The 20,607-nt window shown below is 47.9% G+C and overlaps 1 protein-coding gene across 1 annotated transcript in view; it reads right to left on the bottom strand.

Annotated features, from left to right (window-relative positions):
* The window catches only part of Cplx2 (complexin 2), a 79,677-nt gene extending 59,317 nt beyond the window's left edge, over positions 1–20,360 (bottom strand). Inside the window, exons 1-2 of the mRNA XM_027941168.2 lie at positions 20,240–20,360; positions 8,162–8,242 (exon numbers count right to left, since the gene is read on the bottom strand). The gene's annotated coding sequence lies outside the window, so the exon portion shown is untranslated. The remainder of the gene's footprint in view (positions 1–8,161; positions 8,243–20,239) is intronic.
* Positions 20,361–20,607: the final 247 nt, after the last annotated feature.

The raw sequence follows: 20,607 nt of genomic DNA, 5'->3' as shown, positions 1-20,607 counted from the left end.
TGCCAATAGTCAGGGAACGCACCTTCTGGGAGGTTAGATGAAGTCCCTCCAACATCAACGGGGAAAAGGAAGAAAAATAATATCAGTTGAGGTCCTACTGTGCTCCACGACCTTTAAATGTGTAATCTCATGACTTTGCACAATTGTCCTGGGAGGAAGATGTCATTGTTCAATTTTTGAGATGATTAAACCAAAAGTCAGAGAGGTGAAGAGTTTTGCTAAGAATTTGTCTTACTAGGAACTTGTCTCCAGGCTTGCCTTTTTTTCTAAAGTATGTCTAAGATCCAGTGGTTCTATCCCAGGAGACTATTGCATCTTGCCCAGCCTGATGAAGGCATTGGAAAATGTCTTGGAGCTCCCTGGAGTGGGGCTCATTGACTTGCTGTTTGACAAATCTGGTCTGGCCAAGGCAGACAGTGCAGTAAGGGTCAGGATCCCTGAGTACATTGGCATCTGATCACAGAAGAGAAGCTCGGTGGACAGTTGCAGTCACCTCTAGGTCATCGTGGATCTCAAATAAGATGCCAAAGGGGCCAGCGGCAATTTCACTGTGAAGGGTTTGCTCAGTGGCATTTGACCTCTATTTTCCATCAACTTGATTTTCTTTTCCTAGTGTTTACTGATTAGAAAAGTAAGGTAAGGCAGACATCCTGGGTAAATGAAATTCTTTCTCCACTCTTCCCAGTTTTCAGGATATATTGAGCTACACATGCAGATTGGCCATTGCTGCCTGTGAACTCTGGGCTTGACAGCCTGGATTCGGGAGTGTGATTCACCTCTTGGGTGTTTCAGTGGAGTTGTAGTGGATGAACAGAAGATAGTCCCGGGGCTTACAAACTGGCAGTGTGTGCTGTTCAGTAAGCACAATCTGGATTTGGGGCTTTACTTAAAACAAATCAGGATCTCCATCAGTTCTGGGGTTGCATGCTTTTGTGGTAACAATCGACTGGAGCTGGTGGTGGCTGCTGTGTAGACAGGCACCCATAGACCAGGTTCCTGTGGTGGTTTGGCTCCCTGCCTACTTGGAGGATGTTGGGGTTGGTAATCACTGACTGAGTTACTTCTCTTTAGACTTTCTTGGCCCAGCAGATTTTTTTTAGCCATGAGACCAAAGACCAGGCTTGTCCAGCTTGTCCTCCCTCCGACTGGGGCTCCCAGAGCATCAGGGGGGTCCAGAAGCCCCTCACTGGAAGCCTGAAGAGGCCCTGCCCCAGTAGAGCTTAGCACTGGCCCCAGTCAGCGAAGGTAAGAAAGGAGGCCGAGGGAGTGAGTCCAGGGAACCATGTAGCCTGGGAGTCCTTTGGCCCCTTAGAGTAGACTTTTGCTAGTTTAGGTTACCTAGAATCCATTCCTTCTCCTTTGGGTCACAGCCCCTTGATTTTGTTTTTGGCAATCATCCCTTCCTCAGGTTCAATCACAGAAGCAGTCTAATCAAGTTTTCATGCTTTCTGTGCCCAAGAGGAGCACTCGAGGCCAGGCCCACTGGACTGTCTCCTGGGGCCAGGAATCCCGAGCAGAGTGATACAAGCAGGAAAAAGCCCAGTCATGGAGGATCCATCCTACAGAGGACCTCAGAATCATTGGCTCCAGTTCTGGCTCCAGCCCTTACTACTCTTTGGTTCCTGTCCTTTCCTGAGCCTGGTGGCCAGCCTTCCCTTTGATTCTGGGTACTAGTGATGACCACCTCCATCCCAACTCACTTTATTGTTTGAATATGGCCGAGTTGGTTTCTGATGCTTATTACCAACATAGCTCAACTCAAAGGCAGCTCCTCTCAAAGGCACTGATTTCTCTGAATGCCAAGCTGGCTCTCAGCTCCTTCTCCCTTCTCTTCTGGAACCATTGGATAATCCTTTTCAGGTTCTGCCTTGCTAGAGGCCTGGGATCTGTTAGACTGAACTTCTGATGATAGTCATGGTCCTACTGGCCACCAAGGTAAGGGGCCATCCTGGTTCTTGAGCTCCTGGCTCTGGGTTACTTCCCTAGCAATCTTGCTCCTTCTTAGGATAAAGTTTGCCCTCTCCAGGATAAAGTTTGCCTTGAATGTTGCAATGGGACCTGAGACATCCCTGCTTATCTACCTTTATTTTATTTTCCTTGTGTACATTTTGCTTAGAATATTATTCACTTTGTACTCACTAAGAGTGAGAAGTTCTTTTTTTTAGCCTTTAATACATATATTTTAAAAGGGAATACAAGATCATTCTCAAAACACAAAACCAGGACAGATGCTACTCAACTTATAGAGATGCATGGATCCACCTGACCTACAGAACACCCTAGATTGGTAATGCAGGGTGCTGCAGAGGTTGTTTCCTCTCATGATCAAATGGCTGATTGGGAGTTGTGATTGCTGCCGCTGCCAAGCATTTCTAGAGAGATCATTAACCAGTATTTCTAGAGAGAGGATCTTAACCACATATCATTAGCCTGGCAAAAGATCCAAATTTAAAAATTTTTACTTTTTCTTTTGGCCTTTCTTTTGTGTGTGTACATGTGTGCACGCATGCTAGAGATCAACCCCAGGGCTTCATGAATGCTTGGCAAGTGCTCGACCATTGGCCCATATCCTCAGCCCTCTCCCAGTAGTATTTTTTTTTTTTGGTACCAGGGATTGAACTCAGGAGCATTCAACCACTGAGCCACATCTCCAGCCCTATCTTATATTTTATTTAGTGACAGGGTCTCACTGAGTTGCTTAGAGCCTCAATAAGTTGCTGAGACTGGCTTTGAACTCACAATCCTCCTGTCTTAGCCTCCCAAGCTGTTGGGATTACAAGCATGCGCTGTTGCACCCAGCCCCTCTCCCAGTAGTTTTAACTAGTACCTGAATAACTCTTAAAACTGTCCATTGACCACTGATGGTTTGTACCTCCTTTGTGAAAAATGTTGCTTTGGTGGCCTCTGCCTGCTCTAAGAGTATTTGGCTAGCTACTTGACCAGATTTGACCCCTACTTCCTTCCTGAACTTGGCCCCCTGCTCCCTGCCCCATGCCTACTTTCATTCTGTATTTTAGGCCAACCAGGGCAGGACATCTGCTTTGCCCTAAATGAGTCTGGTTCTAGGCCCAGATTGCGCAGTCTGGCTGGGCACAATCAGGAGCCACTTGTCAAAAGAAACTAACTTTATTTTTAGAACCACACACGCCAAACAAAACAGCCTCTCAGGAAAAACCCTCAGAGCCTCAACTGCCACGACCGGCTTTCCACAAGCCTCTCTCTCCCACACAAGCTTCTCTCCACCTCCCACAATCCTCCTGCTCTTGAGGCCGATTGGCTGGGTCACGTGGGCGGAGCCAAAAAAGTCCCCCAATGAGCAGCTCCGTGGTCTGAAAGGGCAGGGAAACAGCCCAGTGAGCATCACCGCAGAGGAGCCAATCAGCTAGATGTTGCTGGGGCCGCTGTGAGCCAATCATCAGCCGGCAGCTGGAAGTTTGCTGGCAGCTGGAAGTTTGCTGGGGCCCCTTCGGCTGTGGCTCTCAACACCAGATTTCTCAGGAAGTTAAAGTGAAGAGAAGGATAAAAGGATTACCTTTTTTTTTTTTGGGGGGGGGGTACAGGGGATTGAACCCAGTGGGGCTTAACCACTGAGCCATAACCCACCCCTTTTTTATATTTTATTTTGAGATAGGGTCTCACTAAGTTGCTTAGGGCCTCACTAAGTTGCTGAGGCTAGCTTTGCTTTTCCTGCCTCAGCCTCCTGAGCTGCTGGAATTATAGGTGAGTGCCACCATGCCCAAATATTAGAGAACTAACATTTTTGAGACCTGCCTGAGTGGCAGTCACTATGGTGGTTTACACAAGTTATCTGAATTTTCCCCAAACTGCAATCAACTGCAATTATTAATGTACCACCTTTATGATTTTTGCCCAATAGGTCCTATTCACTGATTTAGAATTTCTCTTCAAATTGATTTCCTTTTTTAAAAAAATGCATGATTTTATTTCAAAGGAAAAGCTATATTATTTCCATAAATCAGAGTTTGATGTATTTCTAACATGCAACAGTTGTGAGCTATTAAATAATAAATGTTCCTCTGTATACCACCTCCTAAAATCATCTTATACAACATTAATCACATATGTGCCAGCCTCTGGGAAATACTGTGGCATCTTAGCTAATGCTCACACATCCCTGGGAGGATTGCTTAGGGAAGAGAAGGTAGATGCTGAATGTAGATGTCTGAAGTTCCACTGGTAGAAAGGGATGGGGCTGAGATTTGAATCCAGACAGTCTACTTCTAAATGCTTAGGCTCTTTCAACACCAGTGCCTTCCAAATGCTATTTTTTAAATCCAAAGAATCATTTAAAGATAAAATTGTGTGTGGAAATCCAATATATAAAACAAATAAAAGAAGAGCTTTTGTGATTGAAGTGGGGCTCAGGAATCCAGTGCTGCTTCTTTGGGACCTTTCCCCCAACCCCCCAATCCATCTTCTTAATGGTTCTTGAGAACATTTCTTAGAAGCTTGGGACTCTGAGGAACATAATTTTAAACCCAAACTCCACTACCCAGTCCCTTGGCACTATTTAGTTCAGTTTTCCCTGTGAGCCAAACTCCTGAGGGGCAACTTCTGGGTCTATGCTGTCTTTCTTGGCTGGGCATCTCTAGTTTTGAATCTTGGCCATCTTGCTATCTTGAAATTTTCCATCTTGCCATCTTGAAATATTCCACTGGATTTTTTAAGCTTCACTCTGACCTAATTATTCATTCATCAAACACTGATGTCTAAATAGTACCCAGGTTTTTAGAGGGCACAAAGGGGAGACTGAGAGGAAAAGAATATGTTTTCTTTGATGGTCCCAAGATCAATGTGCGAGAGACAAACACAGACATGGCCAAGTACAGCATTGAAAACCTCCCTGCTCACCTAAAATTAATTTGTTGGCTCTGTTACTTTCTGTCCCAGGTGTCTGGTTGCATTCTGTGATGGGCAGTGATAGGGCTGGTGAAGGGGCCCCAGTGATGCAGTCTCCCCTCCCTTTCACATGGTGATGCCAGGGTCTTCCCTGATTCCCTGCTGGAGTTCCTAGGTCACTCCTGCATTCAGCAAAAAATGCCTGATATAAATTTGGTGTTAGATCATACCTTGTTCAGACCCCTGAATCCTCATTCCAAAAGGACCAATTCACAACTGCCCCAGCATCTGCAATAGGGAACTCTGCCTAACTCCTGGCCTCAGCCTGACTTTTCTTCTCATCATTGAGACTATTTGACTCCCTAACCTCCCACTGGGGTATGTACTAAGGAAGAGGGGATCCTTTGGCCTTAAAAATATGAAAACATCCTGGCAGAATTTCTGTATGTTTTTAAGTTTCCTAAAGGATATTCTGCATGGGGTGTCCCCTCACCATGTCAAGGCTGCTATCCTTTGAGTTCTAGCTATAATCTTGATCCTCTCTAAGTCGCTTCCATCTTTGGAAGATTCCCCAAATGTTTTCAATGAGACCCTTGGGGTCTCCTTTGTACTATAGTACTGGGTCTTAGCTAAGCCCAAGTTCCAGGAAGTTTCTTTCTTGGTAGGTCTGAGAGTTGGGTTCATTCCCTAAATGCAAAAATACTCAAGTCAGTTCGAGCCAGGTCCATTAGATCAACTCTACCCAGGCCAAAGCAAGCCAGTCAGCTCAGCTCAATGCACACATACTGTACTCCTCTGCTTCTTTCCTATCACCCTTAGTCAGGCTCTAGTTTGGAGACAGGTAGAATCTAGCCATTAACAAAACACACTTATGGCTCTCAAGGAGTGTCTTTGTTTTGAACTTAGATTCCAGACTCAAACTTTTCCTTCAGCTGTGGGAACCCTCTGCACAAGGGGAAAAGATTCCTCTTTTCTAGACTGCAAACAGCCAAACTAGCCTGATCTCTCAGAACTGCTACCCGAGACTTGCCAAGCCACCCTCTTGGTGTTGTACGACCCTAAGATCCTCAGATCACAGAGTCAATTGTCCCCTTTCCTTTTAGAATCTGGTTCATATGGGTCTGGGTTTATTGATTTAAAAAAATAAACAAAACTTGCACTAAGCACTTACCGTGTGCCAGACACCTTACAAAGGTTATTTCATTTAATTCTGTGAAAATTAGATTGCACAGGTTTCTGTGCAATCAGTGTGGATGCAGAACCAGTTAAGTGACCACCCAGACTTTAACCCAATTTCAAAGCCTGTACTCATTTGCATCACATCTCAGTGTCTCTTAGAGCATTGAAAAGAATCTATCATAAAGGGTAGAGAGATCACTAAATACTTAAACAAACACATTGTGTATGGAGGGAAAGAGTGGATTAATTAATATTTTATGTAAGGCCGAATCCCACCTGACTGGTTTATTAGAATCCTTTGAGAAGTGAACTATATAGGGAGATAAAGGGTGACTTTCACAAAAAGCCTTTGTCAAGCTTCTATCCCAAAGCCTATTAATAAAATTGATTCATTATAGAATTGGGCAGAGGTGGGTGGTAAGTGGGAGGGAGTCTATTTTTGCATGGATAGAGAACTGGCTTAGAGACAAGAAAGAGGGTGGAGATAAATGGGTGCTTTTTCAAATGAAGAACTAGGGATCCCCAGGAATTGATTCTGAGTTTGGTTTTATATAATGCTCAGTACTCATGCATTTAGCACCCAGTGTATACAGGCCCTGCACTAAACAGGGGGGGTTACCCAAAACCAGCAGGACCTAGCTCCTGTCCTGAAGAAGCCTAAGGAAGAAAGTGCTCAGTGACATCTCCAAGTTTGCAGAGGACAGGAAACTCCTCAAAGGAATGAAGTGCCAAGACACTGGAGATAAAATTGAAAAGGTGGCTGAGGGAGTGGAAAAATCCCCAGACCAACAATCAGCTTCGAGGTCTACTATCAGCTCTGTCGCTGACACGTTGTGTGACACTGCACAAGTCTCTTCCCTCTGGGTTTCAGTTCTCTCTCCTACAGCAATGAAGGGATTGGATTAGTTCACCTGTAATGCTGGGGAGCTTGGAATGAAGGACAATGACTTGAAGAAGGAGAACTGGTTATGAGAAAGTCTCTATTTCTTGCAGCCAAAATATTCTCTTCTGTCCTGCACCGTGATGGGGGACCACTCTCTCTCTCTCCCTCTTTCCATTTGTGAAAAGTAATGACAAGGCAGAGAGCCGTGAGGTCTGTGAGGCTGGGGCTCCGAGCCCAGCCTGGAATCCCTCAGTGGCATTCTCTGCAAATGACTCAGCATCATAAATAGCTCCCATCTGGATGAGCAATGATATCTATAGCGATCGAGCGATCTCTATATCCACACACACTCTCTCTGTGCAAATATGTGGCTCACTGTATGCTAAATATGAGGTGGCCTGGAGTCGTTCCTCCTCTTAAAAGACTATTTGGTATGAAACTCAAGACTGTTTATTTAAAGAAACAAGTTTACAACTAGGCACATTGGATTACTGGTAGTGGGTGGTGGGGAAGAGATGATGTGGATGGAGGGATGCTAGATATGATCTCAGCTTGGCCAGCCACCCAGAAGAGGAGCTAAGGTTGACTACTCCACCTTTGTCCTTCTGTCCACAGCAGAAGGGGCTAATGGACACCATACCCAAGATGCTTGAGATCCTTGGATGGGGTGGGAGTAGAGGTGGGGGTGTTGAGCTCATTAGAGCAAAAAGAGGTGATTCAGCAGAAAGAGCATAGGACCTGGCGATGACAGGTAAGACAAGTTCTAGCTCAGCCCTGCCCTGCTATTCGTCTTGGGCAATTCATCAATTAGCTCATTCATTCATCAAACAGATACCAAGAACCTACAAAGTGCACAGGACAAGAAAAAAATAGGTCAATATTCAGCCTTACCATCTATATACATTTGGACAAGTTGTTTCCCCCTCTGAGTTTCAATCTCCTCATCTGTAACTGGGGATAATAATATCCACCTCATTTTGCGGGGTGGAGGGCAGCTCAGAATAAGACAATTCATGAAAAGCGCTTCTCTGTCGTAAACGACTCTTCAGATGCAATCTAACACCATTCTGCCATATTGCCTAGTTGATCCATCTCATTCCAACTTAAGGAGTGTTCTTGGTGAACTCAGAGGGGGAATGTCATCATGACCCTCTTTATCAGAACCCCAAGGCTGGGGGGTGGGTGCAGCGGTGCTTTCTGAATACCACCCATGGGTGTGACCCAGGGCAGTACCCTTACCTTTGCTTCCTGGCTAAGCTGGGATGCAGGAGCTTTCAGTCAGTGAGCAGAGCAGAGAGCATGTCAGAGATGCCCAACTTCCTAGAGGAAGAGAGAATTTTGAAGGTGAAAAGAGAGCTCATGGGGTAGGCAACTTCCCAAATGCACATGGAACCCCAGGAGCAAATGAAGTGTCTCTGAAGGCCACTACTGCTTCTCTTAGTTGTATCAAATGATTGGGCAGGATGGGGCTGTGTCAGGCATCAGCCCCAAATGCTGATCCACTTCACTAACCTGATAGCAGCTGCCTACCTGACCCATTGGTTGAGGCAATACTTGGATTATATGCTGGCTACAATGTTTTATGACATAAACACATTGTTTTATGACATGATTCCTCATCTATAAAATGGGACTGCTGCTTCTCTGTCACTCTCTCTCTCTCTCTCTTTTTCTTTTTATGTGTGCAGGTGTGTGGTACTAAGGATTGAACCCAGGGGCACTCTACCACATTCCAAACCATTTTCACTTGTAATTTTGAGACAGGGTCTTGCTAAATTGCCTGGACTAGCTTCTGACTTTCTGCATCGGCCTCTGGGGTTGCTAGGATAACACATGAGTACCATCACACCCAGCAAAATGGGGCTTCTAATAGTACCACCCTCCTACATTAAGTACTGAATAAGTTCTGGTTCTCACTGTTAAATATGATCATGCCTGTGAAGAAGATGCCTATTACACTGTAGCCCCTCAAATTTTAGTTACCTTCCTCTGCTTTGTTCTAGGAGGCACCAAATATTCCTTAGAAGGTAAGGATGGTCCTTCATGCCCAAGGCCTGGCAGAACATAGGCCCCATTAAGCGTTTGTTGACTAACCATCACTTGACATGTTTGCTGGGTTTTCTTTCACATATTAGGATTAGTGAGGTCAATGTTTCATCTCCATTTTTAGATTGGGAATAACAGGGGTGGAGAGGGTAAGATAGTCTGGTCAAGGTCACACAGAGATAAGTGTGGAGCTGGGATCTGAACCCACAATCCTCCCTCTTTTCATGCCAGTCCCTGTTCTCTTTTGCAGTTGGGGCCTCTCTTGGTCAAGCCCTAAGGTCTGGGCCACTGAAGGGGCCTGCAGTGTTTGCCAACCTCCCCTGCATATAACCTGTTACTTCTTCCTCTATTTTTCTCTTCAGAAACTACTCACAGTGGTCCTATGGGAGCAAATATCATATATGGGAGTTGGGACTGAGGTTCAGAAGAATGAAGAGCTTCCAGATCATGGACTTAGTAAGGAGTGAAGGAGGGGTTCTAACAAATATTCCTGGCTCTAAGACCCTGATGTTACCAGCAGCCTTCTGGACCACCTTGGACAACAGCATTCTGACCCCTGGGTCTCAACTGAGTGAACTTGCCTAACTTTCTCTATGGCACTATCACCTCCCCCACAACCCCTCAATCCCACTGTCAGAATTAGTTCCCTGATGCAGGGACTGGCTGCTCACCAGCACCCGTGCCTTAGCAGGACTTGCTAGGTATCTGCTGAGTGAATGAGTGAATGTGGTAAGTGAATGAGTGTGCCCGGTCATTTCTACATGCTGGTGACACAGTAGTAGAAAGAGCAACATGGCTCCTGCTCTCAAGGAGCTGACAATAAAAACTCACAGCTGGATTGGAAACTGGGCAGAGTTGTTGTTTTGTGATGGGCTGGGGCAGGGAGCTAAGGAGGGCGTGTATGTGGGAATGAAGCCTGACCTCTGCCCAGGGCATGGGCAGCTCAGAGAAAATGGCAGCTTCCCTGTCCTTGGGCAGGGCCACCTCTATGCACGGTCAAGCATCTGACCTTTAAGATGGCAAGGAAAGAAAAACACATTGAGTGTTGACCTACTGCTGAGTCCACAACAGCTAGCACATTGCTGGCACATATAAGGTATTGCCTGGCACATAGTAGGTGCTCAGTAAGCTTTTGTTGAATGGATGACAGATGGGCAGAGAGGATTTGGGGCCTTATGGGAATCGAGTGTTAACTTCCAGAATGATTATCCCTGAGTGGGGCTTTATTCTATAGAACCCCCTCATGTGCCAGTTATCCTCACTGTGCAGGTGAGGGTCCATTTTCAGTGTGTCAACTATGAACCCAGCTCCTCACAAGCACTATTTTGAACATTCTCATTAGCTTGGCAAGGCCAATGTCATAGCTCCTATCTCACAGAGGATGGCAAGGAGGCTCAATGAGGACTTGATCTTGCATGATTGTAACCCAGGTCTCCTGCCTTATTCTAGGAGCAAGATGTAAAAAGTCCACAGCCTAACAGGGACACAAACAGGAGAACAGAGTCACATGCAGTGTGACTCCCAGATTTGCCAAAGGGGCTTCCCTCTGCCGAGAGCAGCAGGGAGGGCACCTCTGAGAAGGCAGGCTTGTGGCTGAGGCATAGAGGAGGCCAAGCAGACAGTGGGCGTGCTTTCCAGGCAGAAGGCACAGCAGGCCCAAAGGCATGGAGAGAACATGATCCACTCAGGGAACTGGGAGGAAGGTCGTTGGGCTGGAGCCTGGGGGTGAAAGATGAGACTGGCAGGTGGTCAGGGCCTGTGGAGGAAGGTCCTGACAGAAGCTGAGATAGGCCACCTTGTGCCTCTGGAGAGGAGTACAGGGGGTATGGGAATGAGAATGGGGTATGAAGATGGGAATCCTGGGATGTTTGCCAGGCCACAGACAGGGAGACACCTTAAGGCAGTGGCTCCGGGGTAGCAAAGACGGGAGGAGAAGGAAGCAGGACTTGGTGCCTGATGAGGTAAGGAGTTGATGAAGGAGACTCAGCCTCATGGACTGGGTCTAGCAGTGAAAGTCAGTCTTCCCACTAGTTGACCCACCCTGTTAGAGGAGTTAGAGGCCCTCTCCTGACCCCCAAGAAAATCACTGCTGCAGCTCTAGCCCCAGGCCCAGGCCCGAGGCCCAGAACCCACTTGACTACTTGCAGATGGTGTCTTGGCAACCTCTCAGCCTTCACCTTGGCAACACTACCCTCTTTACTCCCTCTCCTTTGATTGGGCTGGAAGGCAAGGTGGAGCTGGGATGTGTCCTGACCCCTAGACCTGTCCAGAGAACAGACCAGTCAGGTGGAAAAGGTGGGTTTGAATCCTGGGAAGGGCTCTAGGCTGGGAGCCTTGGGAGCTGGGTTCTGATCTGAGACTGATGTTCTGTCTGAGCAACCTTGAACAAGTTTCTTCCCTTCCACCGGCCTCAGTTTCCCTTCTGTAAAATAGGAAGGTTGAACAGTACCATATCCAGAGTCCAACATGGTCCATGGTTGATCTTTTTCACGGTTGGATGCTCTATTACTAACACAGATTTTAGTCAGACTCCAGGAATGTAAATTCTGGTTACCTTAGACAATTTGCTTTATCCCTGAGTCTAGATTTTTTTTTCCTATAAAATGGATATATTTCACGCTTTCTTACCCAAAGGGTTATGACAGTCAGTTGAAATGCTATTAACTAAATTGATTTATAAATAGCAAAGAGATATACAAATATTATCTATTCCGTTTCATTACATGGGCTGTTCTCAGGCACAAATTTCTTGAACCACCAGTGCAACCATCACAACCACAGCGTTTTTTGAACACTTACTACATGCCAAGCATTCTGATGAGTATTTTCCTAATATCTTCTTAGTTTATCTTCACAGCAACTATATGAGTTACCTGTTATTATTATTCCCATTTTACAGATGAACAAAATGGAGGACTCACATGGAGAAATGTGGAAAGAGCTTGGTCAGGTTCCCTGGCTTCAGAACTTGAGTATTTAAGATTTAATGAGGTGTCCATTTCAGGAGCTCATCTCTCCATCTTGAGTTTTTCCTCTTGCCTGGAGTCAAGATCTAACTGAGAGCCCAGTGGGTAGGAAAGCAGCACTAAAATTTAATGAGCATCTCTTTTGTGCCAAGAATCGATCAGCTTCTCAGATTTAATGTGTGTGCCAATCACCAGGGGCTCTGGTTAAAATGCAGATTCTTATTCAGTAGGTCTGGGATGCAGCTGAGATTCTGCATTTCTAATCAACTCCAGGCCGATACTAATGCTGCTGGTTAGGAGACCACACTTTAAATTGCCAGGTGTTAGAGGACTTCAGACATTATTTACTGAATCCTAGGGGACTAGATTTTATCAGCCCTGGGATCCCAGATAAGGAAATTGAGGCCTAAGAACTGACCAGTCAGTTCTGGGCAGGTCTAGTGGTCAGGAGACATCCCAGCTCCACCTTGCCTTCCAGCCCAATCAAAGGAGAGGAAGTGAAGAGGGTAGTGTTGCCAAGGTGAAGGCTGAGAGGTTGCCAAGACACCATTTCCAAGTAGTCAAGTGGGTTCTGGGCCTCGGGCCTGGGCCTGGGGCTAGAGTTGCAGCAGTGATTTTCTTGGGGGTCAGGAGAGGGCCTCTAACTCCCCAGGGTGGGTCAACTAGTGGGAAGACTGACTTTCAATGCTAGACTCAGTTCATTACACCTTACCAGGAATAAGGTGATGCACCTGACTCAGGGTCCCACAGTATATAAGGGATGGCATGAACCCAGGTTACCTCAACATTATAGTGCCCTGGGTTGCAGCCCCTGCATCACCTTCTTGATGTGTGGTCCTTGTTTTGGGCTTCTGTCTCTATAGAGGAGGCAGGCAGAGGTCAAGGCCCCTCATGAGCAGACTAGATCCCAATGTGGCTGAATGGGGCAGGGCCTGACCTAGGCAGTGTCAGTGCCAGTAAGAAAACTCTCAGGACTAGGACTAGATCTTGCTCATGTCTGACTTTCCTCACTTGCTGCACCCTAATCCCAGCTCTTTTATGTTCTGACTTTATTAGAATTTTTGATATTTTAGTCATAGAATTTTGGCATTAATTTTATTTTAAAAAATTGCAGTTGGGTGTGGTGGCACACATCTGTAATTCCAGCAACTTGGGAGGCTGAGGAAGGAGGATTGGAAGTTGGAGGCTAGCTCTGTCAACTTAGGGAGACCCTGGCTTAAAATAAAAAATAAAAAGGACTTGGAATATAGCTCAGTGGTAAACTGCCCTTGAGTTAGATCCCTAATACCATAAAATAAATAAATACAAATAAAAAATTGAGGTGGGTTGTGATGGCTCACACCTGTAATCCCAGTGACACAGGAGGCTGAGTCAGGGTGCAAGTTGAGGCCAATTTCAGCAACTTAGCAAGGCCCTAAGCAACTTAGTGAGACCCTGCCTTGAAATAAAAAGGGCTGGGAATGTAGCTCAGTGGTGGTTTAAATCCCCTCCCCCAAAATAAAAAAAAATTTGCATAGAATATTATTTATCCTGATGGCTGAGTTTTTAAGCACCTCCTTACATTTTGCATGGTGGGGGGAGAATGGCTCTCTTACTGGCCTCACCCGGGTCTTGCTAGCCCTTTGTCTTTTCCCTCCCCTTCCAGCCTAGCTATCTATCTGCACCACACCGCAGTGCCCACGTGCCCACGGCAGTCCTCCAGCTAGAGGATTTACTTCCCAGCAGGTGAATCCTGCAGATGCTTCACTTGGCCTGCCCTTTGGCTGACCTGCACTGGCCGATGGCACTGGGGCCTCTGGGCCTGGGAAGATTCAGAGGATCACTCTGAAGTGGGCTTCCCTCCATCTAGCCCCTTAACTGGCTGTGTGGCTGAGGGTGTGGCTTCACCACAATTTAGATTGCACCACCCTTCGGTCTCACAAATATGTTCCACGCCGCCCTCAAGGGCCTATCCAACATGTCCCCTCCACTCTCCTGCCCTCCTCATCCACTGCCCCCCATCCCCGGCCCTGCTTTGTTCCTATCCTGAAACCTTATTGAGCTCTTTCATCTGCACTTTCTGCTTCCTCTGCAAGGGTGCTCATCCATGGCCCGACTCTTCTCAAGAGACATCAGTTTCAATCCTTCTCCCTTGAAGTCTTTTTTGGATACCTTATTTAAATACCACCCCCCCCATCCTCCTTGCCATATCCCCCCTCTTTTGTTTCCCTCTTAGCATTTATAGGACCTGGTAACACTATTTTATGTGTTCACTTGCTTGTTTTCTATCCTCCCACTAGAACTTGAGCTCTGTGAAGACACAGCCCTTGTCTATCTTATTCTTTCCAGCTCCTAAAACAGGTACTGGCCCATAGTAGGTGCTCAGTGAGTGTGGATAACTCAGGGAACCAATCCCTGGGCTTTAGCTTCCACACATGGGAAGAGAGATGATAACTCTAACCCCTCAGGATAACTGACAGAATTGAAGGCCTGTTTGCACATATGCTGTCACTAGACAAAATGACTCAGTGAGGCCTGGCAGTATCATCCCCATTTTACCAATGATGAACTTGAAGCTCAGAAAAATGATGGGACTTGCTTCAGATTTCCCAGCTAAGAAGTGCCTGGCCTGGGGTTCTCTCCTGTTGGAGAAGCGCCTGGGCCCGTGCCCTGTTCTAAATAGGCATTCAGCGATGAGAGCTGGAACTGAGATCCTCCTGCCATCTGCTGCTTGAACTGCAAGACCCTTCTTGCCCGCCTGGCTGTCGCAGTTTCCCAAGGAGTCAGAGACAGGAATTCTAATGGCCGAGGAACACAAAGACCTGCCTTTTTCAAACACAGGGATAGATTTTTCTCTGCATTGGCAATTACCATACTGAATGTCTGGGGAACGTTTTTTCATCTTTCAGGCACTTTACCAAGATTAACTTCTGAACCTTATGCGGCAATGCTTGTTGGGGATTGGTGGGGTGGGGTGGCAGGGGAAGTGTGGGTGGTGGTGTCTTTTGTCACGAGAAAACCTGGGGTTTGGAGGGACTTGAGATCCCAACACAACACCTCTACATGTTTGATCTAGTTTCCTGAGTGGCTTCTCAACTCTTCCAAATGCATTGACCTTTTGAGGAATTCAAGGTTTCTGATGTTTCCTGTCCTACTTGGTCACTGATTCGGCAATGTATTTCTCAAATGTTTACCAAGAATATCTTAGAACTGAGGATGCAGTGGTAGAACAAAATATATACTTCCTTTGCCTTCCTACAGATATCGGATCAACAGGGGAAACAGATAACAGAATCCTGCCTGAATTGGCTGTGTCGTGATGGGTAAGTGCCCTTCCCTCTCTGGGCCTTTGGGTTTTCTCTTACTCTCCATTCTTAACCTCCCTGCTTATATGTTTCTGATGGCTCCTCATTGCTTTCTGAGCAAGATGGGGTTCCCTGGCCTGAGATTCCACATTCCTCTGAGTTGGGTTCCAGTTGACATTCCTCAGCATGTGCTTCCTGTTCTCCCACCCCCATTTTGCCACATTTTAATTTAGCAGTACTCATGTGGCTAAACAAGTTCTGAGTGCCAGAACTTTCTGAGTGCTTCACCAGCTTAACTTAACCCCCACAGAAACCCCTTAGATAAGGGGATTTGGGTTCTCATCATCTCTGTTTCAAGGATGAGAACATGGAGGCACACAGAGGTAAATAGCTTGCCTAACCACTCACTGGGCAGGGCGGGGGTTTGAATCCAGGCCATCTGGCTCCTGGGCCACACACTGCTCTGCTATCATTGCTGCCTCTCTGGTCACCTGCATGACAGCCCTACTTACTCTTATTTTCCAGGTACAACTCAACAACCATCACCTAATTCCTTGAAGCCTTCTCGGATGCCCCCATGCTGCACACCCCAGGCATCCCTCCGGACAGGGTGCTGCCGTTCTTGTTTGTGTATGGTCTCCTTGGCTGAACGCTAAGCACCTCCAGGCAGCAGAGGCTGTGTCTCTCCCTCTCTGCCTCCCCTGTGCCCAGCCCAGCATTCTTATGGCATCCATTCTCCATGCAGCAACCTGAGGTATATTTAACAACAAAACCAGTTTTTAATCACTTTCCTGCTTAAAACCATCTGGCAATCATCCACAGTATTTTGAATCAAATCCTACATTCTGAACAGGCCTAGAAGGTTCCGTGTGACCTAACCTCTCCCCTCCCTGCCTTCATCTGCTGCCACTCCCCTGCTTGCTCACTTGCTCAAGCCACACTGGCCTCCTGCCTGTCCCCAAACAGTCCAGCCTCACATTAGGGCCTCTGCCAGAGCTAATTCCTCTGACTGGAATGTTCTTTCCCACAGTTTTACATAGCGATTTCTTCTTGCTATTTGGATGTCAGTTCCATGTCACTATTTTGGACAGGCTGTCCCGATCTGTTTGTCTCTTTATATGTTTCCATATTTACCTGTTAAATGATATTAATGATGGTGTCTACTGTGAGTCTATAAGCCCCAGGGGAGCAGGGATGTGAGATATCTTGTTCTGCTATGTCACGAGCACCTGGAACGGTGCCTGACACAGAACAGCCACTCAATGAATAAGTGTCTTGAAGGAAGAGTAGAGACTCATCAAGTTCCTTTGGGATTCTACATATTGCAATTCAACTAGACAGAGACAATATAATACCTCTAAATTGGTCTCATCCCAGGCTAATAGCTGGGATAATTTCACAAGGTGAAGTTCACAATTTTGATCACCTGCCTTTGTCTTGCCTGACTCATCCTCCCAGAAGGAAAACAATTTCGTTGGCTGTTCTCTGTTGACTTCCCTTCACTGGGGATGTTAAGAACTCCTTTCATGGGTTCTCATACTGAAGACTTGGGGGAACTTGTGAGATCGTATCTTTCCCATTTTTAAGTCAACGAAGGGCTTTCCTGAAAAATGAAAATGCTGACTTGTGTAGTCAGAGCCCTAGAGCCTGATTGGGGCAGATAAACCCGTCATAGCTGTCACATTGCATCAGTAACTGGAGAGACATTATGCTCCAAAAAGGCTCAAGAGCTCTGAGTCCTGCCAGGGTCTGGGCCAAACACTACTCATTTAACACATCAAAGGAGCTGTGGTCTGTAGTCCAGAGGGATGTGCAGCCAGATTCAGGGCTAATGGAGAAAGGAAAGGCTTCCCATGCATCTGGTTGACTGGAAAAAATCCACAGAAATTAGGCCCGGGTGTCTGATTGCCGAGCCCTTGGGGCCAGTCAGGAGATTTGCACCATGGCCAGAAGGTAGTGGCCAGCAGGAGCAACTTACTTCAAAAATATGTAGAGGGGCAATTTATCAAAGGGCCCAAAGACCACCTGTCAAACATGACCACCCTCTTGAGAACTAGGAATACATTTCTTGCTTTCTTCCCCTTCCTCCTGCTGCCTCTATGAGCTGGTGAAGAAAATGCCATCCTATATTTATGTGCGGAGAAACTCCAAGGCTGAATATTCTAGTCAAAATGGTGAACTGAAAAAACTTCAGATTATGGGTTCAAAGACCTTGGCTCTGGCTTTATCACTGAGGAACTCTCTGTAAACTCCTTCCCATTCCTGACCCTTGTCTTTCTCATCTGTAAAATGTGGCTTGATGATTTCTAAATCAGTGATTTCCGTAACTTCAAGCTTCTATCTTCATGAATCCCTGATTCAGATTATTTTGAAAGGGAAACACTTTTTCTTTTCGGGGCTCCATTTGTCTTTTGGTCTATCTTTCAAATAGCTGCTGGCCTATGGCCTTAGTGTAGGTAGAGGAGTTAAACAAGCCTTAGGAAAAACCTGTTGAAGGTGGATGCCTGCCCTCTCATGCTTATTTTTTATTTTTTAGTTGCATTTGGACACAATACCTTTATTTTATTTATTTTTATATGGTGCTAAGGATCGAACCCAGGGCCTTGCATGTGCTAGGCGAGCATTCTAATGCTGAACCACAACCCCAGCCCCTATTTTTTCCTAAAATAATTCCTTCTAAAGCATATGGTTTATCATCAAAGTGTGGCCTATCTCTCAAAACTTTCTGCTAAGGACAGGAATGTTCAGGACTGAGAAGGGAAAGTCATGATTTGAGTCAATGACTTCCAAGGTGGTACAGCATCTGAATGGCAGAAGTTGTTATTGATGTTAAAATCTTTCCTCATGAAATGATGTGATGTGTTGTACAACATTTTGGGTTTGCTTTAAAATAAGTTGGGGTGTGTGTGAGCGCGCGTGTGTGAAAGAGATGAGAGTAGATGTTGATGTGCGTGATGAGAGTGGGTCTGAGTACAGAGGAAGCAAAATTGGCCAACTGTTAAGGCTGGATGATGGGCATGTGGGATTTTATTACGCTAGTTTTTGTATTTTTCAAAATGTTTGAAATATTCCACAGTAAAAGCCCATTTAGAAACTGGCTGCAGCCTTTCTACTCTCATTTCCCAGTGCCCATCCTGAGGACCTTCAGGCATGGTGACATAAACCTGGTCGCTGTGATTTTACATCTCTATGCCTTTACACACAGCTTCATGTGTCTGAGGCCCTTTCTCTCTTTCTCCCCCGACAGTTCAACGCTCCTGCCTCCCAAATCACACAGCCTTGTTTACTAGCTTCCATACTTAATCACACCACACTGACATTGTGTTTTCTGTTTCCTCTGTTGGTCTGTGACATCCTTGGGACACTTCTTCATCCTACCAGAACATGGCCAGTGTTTGGCACATGATAGGTACTTAGCACATGTTTACAGAAGGAATAATAGCAACCATTTTTTGAGCATTTACTAGGTGACAGACACTACACTAAACTCATTACATAGCTTTTTCATCAAATCCTCACCATAAGCAGGTGCTATTAATCTTATCATTCCCCTTTAATAGCTGAAGAGGGTGTCAGGAGGTCCCTTTCCCAAGGCCATATGCTAGTAATTGACAGAGCTGAGACTGCACTCAGAATGGAAACCACTCTGCTCCTCTTGCATCTGGAATTCTGTAAGACTTCTCCACATTATACAACAGTCCCCAGGAATTAAGGAACTTGGTTTTAGGCCCAATTTTGCTACCAAATTGCTGAGTGACCTTGGTGAGTCACCTCTGCCCCCAAGGCCCAGTCTCCCGGGGAGAGTATCTGTGATCTAGAGGACCACGTGATCCGAAGGCCCTCCCAGCTTCAGCTCCCAGAGAAAAGGTTTCTCTTCCAGGTTTGGTTTCCTGCCGCGAAGCTGGCTTCCCTGTTTGGGAACCTCCCCGCTCCTCAGGCTCTCTCAACCTCTTTTCTTGCTGATTACAGTCTCCCAGAGCTGAGCCGCGATCCCCCACTGCAGCCCGGGTCGCCTCCTCCCCTCTCCCTTCCTTGCGGGCTGGGATTTCTCGGGTCGTGCGGGTGGAACACTGGGCAGGTGGGAGGGGGAGCCCGGAGCTGCCCGGTTCCTCCGCGCTCGGCTTCCCGGCGCTTTCTCGGCCCCCTCCCCCCGCGGAAACTCAGCCTCACACTTTCTAGGGATGTTCCGCGGACAGCCGGAGTCAGGGACCGCCGCTGCCAGCCGCGGGCTTCTGGGTTAGTCTCTTGGAAGTCCGTGGTCCTGAGCTGGGGTGGCGGTCTGGGCAAAGAGGGGGCGGCGCATTCCTTCCTGCCAGCTCAGACTAGGCCCAGCTCGCCCAACCGGAGCCCAGGACCCTCCTATGCCCGGCTCCCCTTCTGCCCTCTTCCCGACTTGCAGCTGACACCCGCCATTGCACCGCCAGGCCTCGGCCAGCCGCAGACCCGAGCCAGAGACGCGCGGCTGTGACTAGGCCCCCCTCTCCGGCTCGCCCCTGCCCCAGCTCCGGGAGAAGCCGAAACCCCCCAGTCGATGCCGCCGCCCACCCGCACGGAACTCCGGGGGCCCCTGCCCCTCGGCTTTGTTTCGTCGCTCGCCAGGACGCCGCCGGCTGGGCAGAAGCTGTCCGCCGCGGCGGTGCTGACGCGGGGAGTGGAGCCGGCGGGGGAGAGGGACTGTCCTCGGCGGCCGTGGTACTGAACCGGGACGGGAAGAGGAGAGGACCCCGCCGGGCGGGCGGCCCCAGTCCACCGGTGCAGGGCGGACCCCGGGAGGAGGACCCCGCCCGGCACGGCGGCTGGCCCCGAGGTGCTGCTGAACCGTGAAGGAGCCGTAGCGCCCTCCGCCTCGCCCCGGAAGAGCCGGCGGCGGCGGAGAGCTGCCGAGAGAGGGAGAGGCCGGAGGAAGCCGCCTTCGGGGAGCTCGGCAGCGCGGGGCCTATGGCCAGGGTCTCTCCAGCGAACCCGCTCGCGCGGAGGACGGGGCGGCTCAGCCACAGGGAGCGAGCGCGCCTTCTACGAACCTGTTGGAGGCTGCAGCTCCTCCGCGGCCGACCAGGGCGCCCGGGACCGAGATTCTGGCGCGCCTCTCCCTCCCCTCTTCCTTGCCTCCTCCGCCAAGGCGCTCCCTCCTGCCTGGGTTAGCACATGTGCGCGCGGGGGGCGCCGAGCCCCTCTTCTGTTCACCCCGAATGTCAGCCGAGCTGCAGGGCACCGAGCCGAGAGGCCTCCCCCAAGGGCTGACCCGCTCCCAGGGAGACCCAAGCTTCCTGAGAAAAGAGGCGGGGGCTGGCGGCGGGGACGAGAGAGGGCGCCAGCAGAGGTGGCTGTGAAATCAAGAGGGAGACTTGGGGAGTTCCCCACACACGCAGTTCTGCCTTGAAGTTTGGAG

The sequence above is a fragment of the Marmota flaviventris genome, chromosome 5 (assembly GCF_047511675.1).
Source record: "Marmota flaviventris isolate mMarFla1 chromosome 5, mMarFla1.hap1, whole genome shotgun sequence".
In the NCBI taxonomy this organism is placed as follows: Eukaryota; Metazoa; Chordata; class Mammalia; order Rodentia; family Sciuridae; genus Marmota; species Marmota flaviventris.
This window is presented reverse-complemented; position numbering and strand designations above follow the sequence as displayed.